Source organism: Megascapheus bottae, chromosome 25, assembly GCF_031878675.1.
Source record: "Megascapheus bottae isolate mThoBot1 chromosome 25, mThoBot2.hap1, whole genome shotgun sequence".
In the NCBI taxonomy this organism is placed as follows: domain Eukaryota; kingdom Metazoa; phylum Chordata; class Mammalia; order Rodentia; family Geomyidae; genus Megascapheus; species Megascapheus bottae.
Window position 1 is genome coordinate 19,046,135 of NC_143533.1, and position 13,357 is coordinate 19,059,491.

General features: G+C 40.6%; 1 protein-coding gene across 1 annotated transcript in view; it reads left to right on the plus strand.

Annotated features, from left to right (window-relative positions):
- Positions 1-13,357, plus strand: part of LOC150046523 (uncharacterized) — a 275,398-nt gene that overhangs the window by 192,932 nt on the left and 69,109 nt on the right. The window lies entirely within an intron of this gene.

Genomic DNA, 13,357 nt, shown 5'->3' on the forward strand with positions numbered 1-13,357 from the left:
TTCCCCTTCCTAACAGTTCTAAAGCCTTCTGTTCATTTCCTTTTCTCTTTCTTTTCCTGTGACTTCCTTTTGTGCAAAATTCATTATGCTCTAATCATGATTTTCTCCCATCCCCAGGATGTCACACCATTTGACAGTGAAAGCTGAGAAAGAAGGCAGCTTGCATAGAAAAAAAAGTAATGGTAGATTTTCTCTCTTAGGAAATTTACCTCTTAAGTGTGTTTTAGTCCCCCTTGGGCACTTGATTGCAACTGAAGCAATACAACCTTCCATTTTTGCCTAAAAGCAGTGAAATGATTACCTATATCTTTAATTTAAATTCCCACTGATGGCTCAGACACCGCTGCAGCTGGAGGGGCAAGCTGACCTTCACATCTATTGTCAGTGTAGAAACAGAAGGGAATTTTATTGACCAGAGAGGATAATGTGCATTAGGAAAGCCAAGCAAGGATGCTCTGACCTATTGGAATATAGTGCCGGGTCAGAGGGCACAAGATTAGAGTAGTGTTGCATCCTTAGCGTAAATGCCAATTGTGTCCTTTTGTGGGTTTGGCTCCAGCACTTTCCTGACCATCTGTACTTCTGGGACCGACTAGAGATTCTCTCTCTCTCTCTCTCTCTCTCTCTCTCTCTCTCTCTCTCTCTCTCTCTCTCTCTCTCTCTCTCTCCCTCTCTCTCTCTCTCCCCTCTCTCCCCTCTCTCCCCTCTCTCCCCTCTCTCCCCTCTCTCCCCTCTCTCTCTCTCTCTCCCCTCTCTCTCTCTCTCTCCCCTCTCTCTCTCTCTCTCCTCTCTCTCTCTCTCTCTCTCTCTCTCTCTCTCTCTCTCTCTCTCTCTCTCTCTCTCTCTCTCTCTCTCCTGCTCTTCGCTTATCTCTGGTGTTGACAAGAGCCTGCAACCCACTTTCATTGGGCTTCTGCTTGAAAACAGGGGGATTACCCCGAGAATAAAACAGAAAAAAAGGGTGGAGGAAATGGGAAACATTCATTTGTAACATTGCAAATCCCAGAAATTCCATCTGCATATTTTCAGTGTTCTGGTACACTGGGTCACTCCTTAGAGGGACAGTTTCTTATGTTTGCCTTTAGAGATGAACCCCACCCCAATAACTACTCCAGAGAATGTCCAGTGAGCGATCTGCTTTCATTGTGCCTCGCCCTCTCCCCTGCTACATGTCTGAAAAGCTTCTCTGGAGATACATGTTTCTGGTAATGCATGAGATTCCTTGTTTACTTCCTGTCTTTTCTCTTCCTCAGTATTTTTTCCCTCTTCCTCCAGTCCCTCTTTCCCCCTCTTCCCCCCTTCCCACTCCTTCTTCCCCTGTTCCCTTCTGCTCTTCTGCTCTCTCCCACCTTCCTTTTCCCCACTTGGAGCCAAACCTCAGGCACTTTTTCTATGCCTTGCTGTATTGGTTTCTTTCTCTATGGCATTAGCCTGGTCCTCAGTAGCTCTAGCACTACATCTCCTTATACAGAAAGCCCCTTCTTTCTCAGTATTTTAGCACTTGTTTAAGACACAGTGCCACTGACCAGCAGGAGCCATATGCCAATGGGTTATATGGAGTACAGCCACATGATCCATAGCTATCCAAGGAGAAAGAAATACCAGCAAAGAAAGAAAAGAGGGGGACAGGATAGCAGCAAGAACAAGTTCATGGAGCTAGGAAGACCAACAAAATTGTCTTTAGGATTGCTTATCTCTTGCTGGCAGGTCCAAGTCCTCATAGGTTAGAGAAAACCCATATTCACCCTCCTACTAACATGAAACTAAGAAAAGGGCCACCATGATCTGGTGGCCTAGCGTAAGTGGGTGGGGAAAGATGAGGATGAGAGGGAAGATACTCAATAAAACCATCCACGTTTGGGTCTATATGGGCAAAAGGGCAGTTGAATTGGAGACAGTTTCTTTCTGATGAGCAAGGCTAGTGGTAATTTTCCACACATTGTAGAATTAGGAGCACATTAATTCTTCTAATAACCCTAGGAAGGATGTGATACAAGCTCCAAAGTCTAAGTAGGAAAACTCTGGCTTTTCAAAACCACAGTGATCCATCTGATCACAACGCAAGAGGCCAACTTCCTAACTTCTGGCTCTCTTGAAGTTAGCAGATGGTACTTTTGTGTTTGCTGGGTGGAGGCTGAGAAGCTTGTGTTCTAGGGTTGCCAGAGAGGACTTTAAGTTGTAAACAAAGTTCTTAAGATCCAAGTTTCTCCTTTCCAGGGAGCCAGTGTTGGTTACAAGCCCTGATGATTACGGAGGCAAAACACAGGTCATAGGTATCATGGTTATTGGGGGGCCTGGCCTGGTGCCAGTACAAGAACTTGGCTGCTTTCAGACAGGACAGATGGGAGGACAAGACCCTGAGTACATTGTCTCTGAGGAGGCTCAGACAAATTGGACAGCTTTTCAGGGTAGGATAGATAAAGGTCTAGACAGACAGGTGGAGCCCAGCAGGAAGAAGGTACAATCGCACAGGTGTCATGTGGGATTTCAGTGACGTGGATTATGATTTTTATCATAGAGATCCTTCAGGCTCTTTCGGGTGATAATAGACCACCAGTAAGATGGCAATCAGCAATCCAAAGTCTGGTTCCAGGATTTTAGTTTAAGGAAAGCCTGGGAAACAGAGTTTCTACTTTATTACTGCTGCTGCTGCAGTTGTGTTACACTCAGTTTAGGGCATGCATTTCCCTGGACAAGAATGACATTTCTATCTCTCTGAGTTAAGAATGTCTTTGTAGAACTCAGATACACACCCACCTATGGCTAAAACCATAGTACAAACTAATGAACATAATGTCTTTGTTTTTTGTTTTTTTTTTTGCCTAACAGGAAGGGATGTGGTGATAGTATGTGGCCTTCTGCTACAGAGAAAAGTTGAGGGAACTGCTTTCAGGAAGAGTTTTGGAAGAAATAGAGAAATAAGATATACTAGTATTTGGGTGACCATTCTCAGTGTTGGAATGTAGCAGAAAATAGAACCCCAGCTCAAGGAAGCATTCACTTGGACAGAGAGTAGAAAAGATAGTAGACATTTACCGACACTATACTGAGAATGCCCTGTGGACAAGTCTACCCATCAGTGTAGATGGAAACTAGTCAAAGGACCTTGAGACTCCCTGGGAGACCTCACAGGATCTGATGGAGTGGTAGCCTCTCAAATCACCTTGTAACAGTTACATTTGCCAGGTAATGGGGGTATTACTTCTTGAACATCGAAACCCCATCTCATGTTTTTGTCCCCTCTTCCCTCCCCCCATCCATCTTAATTTCCCCCTTCCCTTTCCTATTTCAAATAAACAAATAGATATACAATGTATCAAGTATCAAAGAAAAGAAATAACTGCACATAGTACATTAAGAACAACAATCACAAAAATAAATCTCTTGTATCCATATCCTAAAGTTCATATTGTTTAGTCTCATCCTATCTGATCATATGCACATAGCTTTTGAACTGTTGTGAGCCTCTGCTAGGAGAAGCCTAGATGTGTACTAATTACAAATGAGGGAAACCGCGGAGCCTATGCTCCTTTGGGTCTGCTTACGTCACTTAATAAGATTTTTTCCAAGTCTTTCCATTTCCTTATGAATGGGGCAATGTCATTCTATCTGATGGCAGCACAGAATTCCATTGTGTATAAGTACCACATCTTCTCGATCCATTCATCTACTAAGGGGCATGTGGTTTGGTTCCATATCTTAGCTATGTCAAATAGTGCTGCAATGAACATCATTGTGGTAGTAGCTTTAGTCTTCCCTTATTTCTGGACATTTGGGTGAATGCCAACGGGTGAGATTGCTGTGTCATAGGGGAGCTCTGTTTTTAGTCTTTTGAGGAATCGCCATTCTGCTTTCCAGAGTGTGTGAACAAGTTTACACTCCTACCAACAATGTAGTAGTGATTTCTCCTGGCCACATCCCTGCCAGCATCTGTTGTTATTAGATTTCTTGATCATGGCCATTCTAGGTGGAGGGAGGTGGAATCTCAAGTTGTTTTGATTTGCATTTCTTTTATGGCCAGAGATGTGGAGCATGTTTTCATGTGTCTATATGCCATTCTTATTTCCTCCTCAGAGAAGTCTCTCTTCAGCCCACCTTTTAATGGGATGGTTGTTTCTTTGAGGATTTTTTTTTGCCAGTCCTGGGCTTGAGCTCAGGGCCTGAGCACTGTCCTTGGACTTTCTCAAGGCTAGAGCTCTACCACTTGAGCCTCAGCACCACTTCCTGCTTTTTTCTATGTATGTGGTACCAAGGAATCGAACCCGGGTCTTCATGCATGCTAGGCAAGCACTTTAACTAGGCAAAACTCCCAGCCTGAGGATTTGTTTTTAAGAGATTGATTTTTTTTAGGTGTAGGTATATTTTAGCTATGAGGCCCTTGTCTGTTGTATGGCTAGTGAAGATCTTCTCCCACTCTGTGGGCTTTTTTTTTTTTTCATTTGCTAGCTATGTCCTTTGCCACACAGAAGCTCTGCAGTTTAATGCAATCCCATTTGTCCAAACTTTCTTTTATTTGTTGTGTTTTGGGGCCTTTATTAAGGAAGTTTCGACCTGTATCAAGGAGTCCTAGTGTATCTCCTATTCCTTCCTGTAAAGTTGTCAGGGTATCTACGTTTACCTTAAGGTCTTTGATTCATTTGCAATTAATTCTGATGCAGGGTGACATAGAAGGATCCAACTTTAGTTTTCTATAAGTACTTAATCAATTCTGACAGCACCATTTGAGAAAGAGGCTGTCTTTCTTCCATCCTATTCTTTTTGGCTCCCTTATCAAGGATTAGGTGGCCATAGGTCTGTGGGTTGATTTCTGGGACTTCAGCTTTATTTCATTGGTCCTCTTCGTGAGCCTTTTCTAAGGATCCTGTGAGACTCACCTCCCAATACTATTGGGAATTAGGCTTCAACATAGAAATTCAGGGAGGACACAAGGATTCAGACCACCGCAGAGGATTTGTGCAAACAGTGGATGTAAGAGCAAAACATTAGAGCTGGCATGAGTGCTCATGCATGTAATCTTAACTACACAGGATGCTGAGATCTGAGAATCATGGTTTGAAGCTAGCCAGGTGAGTCTGTGAGATTCTTAAATCCAGTTTACCAGCAAAATGCTAGAAGTAGCTCCGTGGCTCGAATAGTAGAGCTCCAACATTAAGCAAAAAACCTGACAGTGCCTGAGTTCAAGCCCTATACTGGTACACACACACACCATTAAAATTCTGTTGGTGAGGAGATAGAGATAAAGAGATAATGAAAGAAACAAAGTATGTGATGTTTCATCTAGCTACTGAGGTCTTTCCCATTCAGTGTCTGTGGTTCAGACAATGAGGGTCTTCTGCAGGGTCATCATCTGCACCATAAGTTGGAAAGTGACCTTCCAGGAAGAGGAATTCTGGTGATAGCCAACTTGGCAGACATCAGAATACTTCAAGTATGCATACAATTTTGCCCATAAATGTTCTCCTGAGATTTTGTCATAATCACATTACACCAGACCTTCATGAAGATGTAGATCCATAACTGAGTTTCTAGTTGCAGAAACAAAGGAAAGAAATAGACAAGATACCTTATAACAAGAGATCTGTTAAATAAATCATGGCTCTTCCTTATGGTTAAGTGCCATACAACCATTAAAATGATGTCATAAAAAATTAATGATATGGGAAATGCTCACATGAAATTTTGAAGACAAAGAATCAAGTTGTGAAATAGCATAAAAGATTGGGTTGACATACACTAAAAATTATAAGTGATTATTTCTTGGATGTGAGCTTAAGAGTATTTTTAGTTTTTGGACATGATCTTATTTTAAAATCAGAAAGTTAGTATGGTACTTTGGTATATTAGGCGAGAAACAGTTAGAAATACTATTAGAAATTGTAAATAATTACAGAAATACTATATACTCTTAGTCTGTGGGTCAGAGCTCTGTGGTCTGTTTTATTTTTTAATTTTTGTTAGTTGTGGAGCTTCAACTCTAGGTCTGGGTGCTGTCCCTGAGCTCTTCAGCTCAAGGCTATTGTCCTGCCCCTGGAGCCACTGTGCCACTTCTAGTGGTTGATTGGAGATAAGAGTCTCATGTTCTTTAGTGCCCAGGCTGGCTTTGAACTATGATCTTCAGATCTCAGCCTCCTGAATAGCTAGGGCATTACATCATCAACTATAGATTCAAAGGAGTCTTAGCTTATCTTTGATAAACTCAGTACTTTATGTTCTTCCCTCCCCCCTAATAGGATTTTAGTGAGAATAAGAAAAGTGGTGAGAAAACATCCAAATGATTCTATTCCAGTGTCATTTATGATGTTCATGTGGCTTGATGTAAGTATCAGGATTCCTTACTTTTCCTCAGTTTGAATTTAGGTGTATCTGACTTTATTTTAAGGCTGTGTGGACGTATCTGCCAGGCCTAGTGTGTTGATTAGAGGATCCTAAAGAAACAGATTTGATTCAAATATCATTGAAGAAATAGAAGATTCTAAACACCAGGATTATATCTAGGCTTCACTGAGTTTCTTGTTGCCACGCTTAACAATTTCCCACAAATTTAGAGGCTTAAAATGACTGAGATTTATTCTTACATTGTGGAATTAAGAAGACTGAAATGTGCCTTATGAGGGTGAAAGCAAGATGTTGGCAGTGCTGGTTTCTTCTGCAGGCTTCAGGGGAGAAATCTAGGCACTGTCTGTCCCTGCCTTGGGTGGCTGCCAGCACTCTTTGGCTTGTGGCCACATTATTCCAATCTCTGCTTCCACTGCTACAGTACTTTCTCTTCTGCAATCAAACCTCTCTCTATATCTGTCTTTTAAGGACATTTATGGCTACATTTGGGCCCACCACATAATCCATGATGATCTTGTGTCAAAATCCTTAATTTGGGCCTATAGCAAAGCCCAATTGCAAAGAAGTCAGATTCACTTTGCAGTCCAGGAAGCTGATAAGAACAGCAAGGAGAAACATCATGGAAGGATGTTTCTGCTCTCTAGATGAGAGTAGAGTAACGTAAGCAACTAGGAGCAAAGCCAGGCCACTCGTAGTTGGAGGCCTCAGTGTCTCAGTCATTGGAATCAGTAACACCCACAATAGAAGTACCTTTCCTCAAATGTCAGTGCTCTTGGTCTTGAACACAGCACCTTGAATCGAAAGACCATGTGTTTCTGTGGTCACTTGACTTCCACAGTAATCTGGAGCAGCAAAGGATACTTCTAGAAATGTGGCCATGAGGACTACTGTTAAGAGCCCATAGAGAATGTAGCTCTGAGGATTCAAAGCGTTTCTCATGTGGTAAAGCCAGAGAAAAGTTACATTGAATTTCTTGCTTCTAGCCTTTCGTATCTGCAAATTGGTGGTCCTTAAATATGTAGATTCTACAGACTCACCAGGCTTTCATGGCAAGGAAAAGGATTATGAGGCTATGATCAGACATCTGAGGGACGCAGAAACGGCTCAAGGATGTCTTCACTCCTTCGTAGGGACTTCTTCAAGAGCTCTGGTTCATTCTTTATCATTCCATCACACCGTGATGAACAAACATTAATCATTACTAGAGAGAGGACCTGATTTATTTTTAGAACATCCCAAAGGTCTTTTTTGTTTTAAATAAGTTCACTAAATAAGGCATATATTTATTTTGATTTTTTTTCTGTTCGCTTTTAAAAAATGGATTTTTGTCAAAAGAAACTGATTGTGAATGAGGGTTAAGCAAATTGTGGTCCGTGGGCCAAACTGGGTATATTCTAGTCTTTATAAATACAAAGGTTTGCCCATTCATCTGTGAATTGTCGATGACTACTGTGCACTAGAATAAGAGCGCTGTATCATTCCAACAACAGTCATAGAGACAGACTAAATTATTGACTATCCCACCTTTTTGTAGAAAAAGTTTCAGAAGCTTCATTTTAGAGACATGTACTTTGTTACTCCATTCATCTTCATCATCCTTTGTCCCGACCTTTTCTCATTCTTTTTCCTTCTCTGTTTCCTTTTCTTCTTTCTTTAGCAGGCCTGTAAAGAAAGTGTAACAAACATCCTTGGTTTTATAGCCAAATAAAGAAAATAAACCTTTGGCTATACTTTACAGACCTTTCTCAGGGCATTGATTGTAATTGTATCATTTAAGATTATTTTCATGCAATGAATATATAAGCCAACCTAAAAGGACTAGAGGAAGGAGCAAAAATTGTCTATTGGCTCATGCCACTGAAGGATCTGGAGAATCTAATTTCAGGTGAAGTTTAACCCAGCAGTTTTCGGGGGCTCTCTCTCTTCACCACTTCTTTCCTGGGCCAGGAAGTGAGCCTTATTATCCTTGGCTTTCTTGGCAGAAGAAATAACTGTCATAATCTCAATCACTATACATTTGGATTTATAATCTGAGTTGCTCTCTTAGAGAGTGATAAAACCTTTCTCAGTGGCTCTCAGAAAACATCTCACATTTCACTGATTCATACTGGGTGACCTGCCATGTCTGAATCAGTAACTCTAGCCAAGTCCTATAAAGAATAGCATAGGACTCTTCCCCAGGAGATGTATACAGCCTTGTTATGCAAAGAGAAATCCCAAGAGCAGAAATATCCATATCACCAAGGGGTAATGCAGTGTCTCAGATTTCCCATGCCTATATGTGACTTGAATTACTGTCTGTGGTTATCAAGACCCTAGACCACTCATCTGCATGTTCTAGTTTGAAAAGCACTGAGTACTCTTAACTTTGAAAGCTGAGGAGAAGTAACAGGTAACTACTGCACAATTTTCCTTGTGATGTTGGCAAATTGATTTTGACACTGTTTTTCATGGAGATTACAAAATGATGCAAACAGTTATCATTTATCAATCTGAATGTTTTCAGTGACAGTACCTCCAAGTCAACTCTAAAGAATAATGAAAAAATACTGTCTTAGATAATAAATTTGACAATGTAGGCTAACTCTTGGGCTCGTGTATTGTCTTTTGAATTATTCCTTTTCTGTTTTGGGGGGTTAGGAGAGATTGATCTCAGGGCCTTGCATTTATAAGACAGATTCTCTACCACTAGAGCCACACTTCTGCATTGGTTACTTCTGAAATAACATCTTGCCTTGTGCCTAGGCCAGCCTGGCCTGCGATCTTCCTACTTGAGCTTCCCTGAGTTAGACCCCAATGCTAGCCATTGAACTTCTCTCAGAGCTGGGGTAATGATTGTATGTATACCACTGTTTGCAGCCATTGAGGGAAATGGAGTCTGAAGAACTTCCTGAGCTCAGGCTAGCCTCAAACCATAATGTCCTGATTTCTAACTCTCAAATTAGCTTAAAGATCTTCAATGGCTCCTCACATTTCATTGGTAGGACTCTAGCCTGTTTCTGCTATTGTAGATTTTTGTCACTGGCTCGGACAATTCAGAATGTATGTGAACACATCATAGATGCCCAACACAAATCAGGCTCCCATGAGCATGAAGAAGAATCACCAACAGTATCACCGGTGAATTGTGCAACTTCCAAAGATTGCTGCTAGTTAGGCTGCTACTGATTCCAAACCTGCTCAGTTTCCTTTTACAGCTCTGTCATAGTTAACTTCATTTGTTTATACATTTGATTCTTTTAAAGGAAGCAAGGGTTTTTTTCAGTTAAGAATAGGAAAAAAAGAACAGGAAAATAGACCAAGAACAGCAGGGAAGAATTTTCACATTCAGACTTCTGGTTGAATGTGACAAAAGGCAAATAAAAATCTTTAAAAGGCACTTGACAGAATCCTTTCTATGAAAGGTCTTATTTGTTTTGTGTTTGAGTGGCACAGACCTTCTTTTCCAAGGCCTGCAGCTGGGGATCAGACTGTCTGTATCTACTAGGATTGCTAAAAATTTTGGCATTATGCTACATAAGCTCTGGGCTACATATTTAAATGGTCATATTTGGTCTTCCTGCCAGTGCCATTCAGCAAAGAAAACAAAATTGTGTGATGGGTGAATCACGCAAGGAAGTTGGAGGCTTTTATTTTTAACACTTAGGCTTGTTTTCCTTCATTAGGGGTAAATACCAAGTTCATTCTAAGTTTCCTAAAAACAAGTCCCAGAACCGAATGAATTAGTAGGCACTTAATTATGCCCAGTATTGTCAGTCTTCTATTTAAGATTCCAGTGCTTGTTAGGAAAAGGTAGACAATTGAGCGCACTGGGGGCTATAGCCTATGAATGGATGGGCTCTCTTCAGGGCTCAGTCTAATAAGGCCACTCTTCAGCAACCCTAAGGCCTCCTGCTTTGTAATTGGCCAGGCTGTTGGGGTAGGGAGAGCTGGGTGGTTTTATACTGGCTGTATTTGGTTGTTGAATAGATAATTTCCTCATGAGTTCCTTTGTTTCAGTTTTGTCAGCAAAGGAGGTCTGGACAAGTGTGGGTATTAGAAGGAGGTTATATTACAGATTTCATAGACTTGAGAGCAGTTGTGCTAGAAGTTTACCAGCCTCTGGTAGGTTTTACTCATAAGGCCTGAGTTGTTTTGGACATTGCTGAGTTTTGTGGTAACAGCATTGGACATCATTGAGGGGTGCATAGCTTCCTTGCCCTGGAGGTTCAGTGAAGCACTTGAGCAACACTTAATGTTTCAACCCCCCCTCTGCCATAGTATTATCGCTATTTAATATATTACCAACTAAATAAAACTCAAACAGTGACTCGTTCATGATCACAAAACAAACAGAAGGAAAACACAACTCTGATTTGTATTGACACTTGTACTCTTCACTGTACATTCTTTGGTTATCTGTGTCACATTTTCAACTTCCTAAGGAAAGAAATGCAGTGGACAGGCAGTAAATCCTACAATTGGAGGCTAGAGTTTGGAAATTACAAGCTCACAGACTACTTTTCATGTGGGATTACAGAGGCTGAAAAATACTGTGATGTGTTTTACTCAAGTTAAAGAGCCACACAAGTGGTCTTAATGTACTATGTTATCTCTAATCTCTTTAGCTGTCCCTTGGTTATGTCATATTGTTACAGTATTTTTCCTTGTTATCTGCTATATTGTATATATTCATATTTGGTTATTTGAATTAGGATAGGGAAGAGGGGAAAACAAGATGGGGAGGTGGGGGGAGGGAAATGGGGACCAAAACATGAGAAAGGATATCAATGTTTGTGAAGTAATGCACCTTCTAGCTGGTGAATATAATGTAACCCTTCTAATAATTATAATAAAAATATATGGAAAAAAGAATATAAAAATGAGCCAGGCATCTGTGTGGTTCAAGGGTTGGAGAGCTGATGGTATACATTCCAGTTCAGTCTGAAGTCCTAAGAACCAGGAGCATTGAAGACAAGAGAAGATAGTATCAGATCCAGCAGTCACACAGGCTTTGCTTTAGCCTTCTGCCTATTTGTTCCATTCAGTCTTCCTATGGGTTGCATAATGTCCACCCACATCAGCGAGACCCGCTGCTATCCTAAGGCTATCCGCTGGAATGTCTCTTTCAGAAACACCGTCACATATGCAAAAATAATATTTAGCTATCTGGGCATTTCATAGACCAGTCAAGTTAACATAAAACTTTACCAAAAGCAAAAAATGATTTTGAAAAAATGGTTATTCTATAAGGAGAGGGTATTATTTTTAGCTTGAAGCTCAAACTTTACATTGTTATTGCATGGCATTTGGCAGGGTACTATGAACACTTCTAAAGTTTTGAAGATAGTATTTGTTATGTAGGTGTACTGAGAGGGTTGAATAAAATGAGAGAATGAATCATTACAATCTTCGAGGAGGGCCAGTATTTGTAAATGGTGGACATTGTCATTATTATCAACCCATATTGTCTTTATAGGGTACAGTAATGCCAGATCTGTTTCTAATATGGTCTTAGCTGCATGGACACATGTGCCTCCTAACTCCTGAGAAGGAAGATTTTGTCACTTGATCACAATGTTCTATAGTGAATGGGCCTAAAATTTTGACCTTAGTGCATAAAACACGTATGCATTTCTACTTACAACGTCAAGTACCTGTGTCACAACTCTGTTACGTGAGCTGATGGGCCTTCCTATTTCTTAACTTCCATAGCCACCATTACTTCAGGAAGCAAACCAGTCTCCCCCTAGGTACATAGATCCTAACCAGCATTTTCCCCAATGAGTATTTTTAAATTGGAGATTCATATGGCTCATTCAGATCTACTTTACCAAAAAAGGAAACCTGTGGGAAAAATCACTTAAAAGACCATGTAAAAGATAGACTTGGCTTGTCTTCATGGTAACAGAAATATTGCTATTATTAATATCTTGCACTTATAGAACATTACTTTCCAAAGGAGCTGAACATACCACACATACATTATATCATTTCTCCTTGCCATATGCAAGTAAGTAAAAGACAAGAATAGGAAATCTTCAAGAAAAAAATAGAAAAGAAAAACACTTTACTGAAGTACGTTTGGCTTGAACTGAAACCAGACCAAATCATCACTGTCTGATAGGAAAAGAAATGATTCTTTTTCCCAAGAGCACCTAACTACTTATTACCCCACAGTGAGTGCCAGAGGTGTTAAGAGTGCCTTTTAAGTGAGACTTCCCCCACCCATACCTCCAGAGGGAGATGTACTTTGGATCTGTGGACTTTTTCAGCTTTCAGAACTCCCAAGTCTTTCCTTCTGGAGAATCTTAGACACATTTAGGATTAGACAGTGGGGAATGCTCTGCATTGGGGATGTTCCCATTGCCTTAGCAACGATGGAGGGTCTATGTATGTACTACTATATGCCCAAGAACCCCTCTTCACATTAAAGCATTTATTTTTGTTGCAAATCTTAGTCTAATTCAAAGCATGTCAGACTTATGTTCATCCTAACTATCTTAACTGAAATTTGACTCAAAAAGGTAGCAGTAAAGGCTGCAGACATACATGTGGATGTAAATGATAGTATGTATCGGAACTGGAGTACAATGGAGGCACCTTGCCATTTTGTAGGCGGTGGGAGCTTTGGATGGAGTGAGAGGTATCTGGTAGACCCAGTCAAAAGGCTAGCTCAATCACTTGGTCCTAGAGAAAGCACTAAGTGTCACAATGTGTCAGACTTAGATATCAAATCTCTGACCCATTGTACTTGTCTGGATGTTCTTGGAAAGCTCTTTAATAGTCTTGACATCTATAAAGTAAAATTCATAGTCTGTATTGAAAAATGTAGATAGGAGCCTGACATTATACTCACTGATTCTTCCTCATGAGGTCATGCTAAGAGAAAACTGAAAGAGATCCATTAGAAAATATTACTCAGGGTATTCTTCATCACTAACATTCAGTTGCAGGTGCCGTAGAATGTGTAGGGTTTCTAGAAAATAGCAAAATGGTGGGGGGGTGTATTCTCAGAAAAGTCCTGGAAATGTTATAATTT